This window comes from Triticum dicoccoides, chromosome 6B, assembly GCF_002162155.2.
Source record: "Triticum dicoccoides isolate Atlit2015 ecotype Zavitan chromosome 6B, WEW_v2.0, whole genome shotgun sequence".
In the NCBI taxonomy this organism is placed as follows: Eukaryota; Viridiplantae; Streptophyta; class Magnoliopsida; order Poales; family Poaceae; genus Triticum; species Triticum dicoccoides.
The window spans coordinates 145,150,862-145,153,903 of NC_041391.1; positions in this window are offsets into that span (position 1 = coordinate 145,150,862).

Here is a 3,042-nt window from a genome sequence, read left to right on the forward strand (position 1 = left end):
CTTTCCGATGTCCGAATATAGTCGTCCAATACATCGATCTTTACGTCTTGACCATTTCAAGACTCCTCGTCATGTCCACGATCTCATCCGGGACTCTGAACTCCTTGGGTACATCAATACACATAAACTCATAATATAACCGTCATCAAACTTTAAGCGTGCGGACCCTACGGGTTCGAGAACTATGTAGACATGACCGAGACACGTCTCCGGACAATAACCAATAGCGGAACCTGGATGCTCATATTGGCCCCCACATATTCTACAAAGATCTTTATCGGTCAAACCGCATAACAACATACGTTGTTCCCTTTGTCGTCGGTATGTTACTTGCCCAAGATTCGATCGTCGGTATCTCAATACCTAGTTCAATCTCGTTACCGGCAAGTCTCTTTACTCATTCCGTAATACATCATCCTGTAACTAACTCATTAGTTATAATGCTTGCAAGGCTTATAGTGATGTGCATTACCGAGTGGGCCCAGAGATACCTCTCCGACAATCGGAGTGACAAATCCTAATCTCGAAATACGCCAACCCAACAAGTACCTTCGGAGACACCTGTAGAGCACCTTTATAATCACCCAGTTACTTTGTGATGTTTGGACACAAAGTGTTCCTCCGGTAAACGAGAGTTGCATAATCTCACAGTCATAGGAACATGTATAAGTCATGAGGAAAGCAATAGCAACATACTAAACGATCAAGTGCTAAGCTAACGGAATGGGTCAAGTCAATCGCATCATTCTCCTAATGATGTGATCCCGTTAATCAAATGACAACTCTTTGTCTATGTCAAGGAAACATAACCATCTTTGATCAACGAGCTAGTCAAGTGGAGGCATACTAGTGATACTATGTTTGTCTATGTATTCACACATGTATTATGTTCCCGGTTAATACAATTCTAGCATGAATAATAAACATTTATCATGAATAAGGCAATAAATAATAACTTTATTATTGCCTCTAGGGCATATTTCCTTAATGACCCACCATGTATATCTTCGCACGGAAGGAAGTGCCTCCTTATTCCTGCCACTGACAGCAGGGACCCACCAACTACATCTTCACACGCAAGGAAGTGTGTCCATATTACGAAAAAATGAACCTTCCCCCTGACAGCTGGGACCCACGAGCTATATATTCACACGCAAGGAAGTGCCTCCGTATCTTCCCTGACTGCTAGGACCCACCCGGTCGAACCGTACGTAGGGTTGTCTGTCTAGTCTCGAACGTAAGGAGCAGCATGTGTCGTAGTAGAGGCACGGACGTAGCATGTCACACAGTCCCTTCTATATCGTGTACATGTACATACAGCCACGCTGCAAGAAAGTAAATACGGCTACGTACGTACATATGGGCGGGGTCTCGTACGCGTACAGCGACGACATCCTGTTCATCGGAGCCAACCGGCTGGGTCGGAATGGAAAAATTGCGTCGTGTTCATCGGGAGGCAACGGAATGCATCCTATTCATCGGGAGCCAACCTGCTTGGACGGAACAGCCGAAACGAGGCCTTACGTACCGCAAAATGGAGGAAACGGCCTTTTGTTCGATCGCCTATGGTTGAAACGGGATCCTGTTCATCGGGAGGGGTCTGGCGTACCACAAAATGGAGGAAACGGACTTCTCTTCAACCTCCTACGGTCAAAACAGTGTCCTGTTGATTGGGGGAGGTGCGGCATACTGCAAAACAGAGGAAACAGACTTCTCTTCGACCTCCTACGGGCGAAGCGGGGTCTTGTTCATTGGGAGGGGGTGGCGTACCGCAAAACGGGACTCCACGGGCTACTCTTCATCCACCGTCTACTGCCTCACTCCAGCCTACAAGGGCTACTGTTCATCCACCGTCGACCTCCTCCAGCCTCCACCTACGACTGTTCATCCACAACGTCTCCCTCCTGCCTCCAACAGCTACTGTTCATCCACGGGCTCCTGTTCATCTAGCCTCCACCGCCTACTCTTCAACCAGCCCTCCATGAGGTCCTGTTCATCCATGGGCTCCTGTTCATCCAGCCTCCACCGACTACTATTCAACCAGCCCTCCACGGGGTCCTATTCATCCACCCCCAACCGGCTTGATCGGGGTCCTGTTCATCCAGCTGCAACGGCCTCTACTACCACAGGGTCCTGTTCATCCAACCCCCACCAGAAACTGTTCATCCAACCCCCAACAATGCTCACTATTCATCAAGAGGCAGCAGGTTCGATCGGTTTCAGTTAGCAGCAGTAGCGAAGGAATCACTCAGGTTCAGTTAACAGCCAGGGACCGATCCCTCGGGTTCAGTAATGTAGTCAGTGCAATCGCTCGGGTTCAGTAAGCGAACGCTTCGCTTGGGTTCAGTTAGAGCCCAATGCCTCGCACACACGCACGTACGTATACGAAAGAAAATGAGTAAACCACCATGCATCACTCCGCCCCGACCACCCACCGTAACCGGGAACTCCCCGATATTTTCCTCGCCCTCGCTTCTATCATGATTTTTTCCGTCATGGACGACCCAAAGAATGTCATGCAGCTGCGTCTCCGACCCGCCCAGGACGAAAAGCCCATTTTCTATCATGATTTTTTGACATAGAAGTAGGAGCCCACCACATTTATGATGATATCTGGTTTTTTCACAACTATCGTCACAGAACTGTCATAAGCATGACAGGAAAAAAATTCGTTCGCCCCAAAATGTCATGAATGTGTCTTTTTTTTGTAGTGCACTATCCATGGTAACTTGCGAGCAAAGTAGCGAACACCTTGCGGTCGTGGTGGAGACGCAGCCGGTGAAGAGCACCTCGGCCTCCCCGTATAGGAAGTAGGCTTGTAGTAGCGAGACGAGTGTGGCTGGTGGCCTTGCAGCGTGAGGTGGGCGGTGTTGGGGGAGATGGGTGTTGCTGGCGGCCGTGGTTCTTCTAGTACCTGAGGTGGCGAAGAAAGCCCACAAACACCAGCAAGAACCCCCCGGAAAGCCGGCGAGGGGCGGGGGATTTGTGGCGATGCTGCGGGGCTATTGTGTAGCCAGGAAAAATGGGCGGTGGTGGCTATGG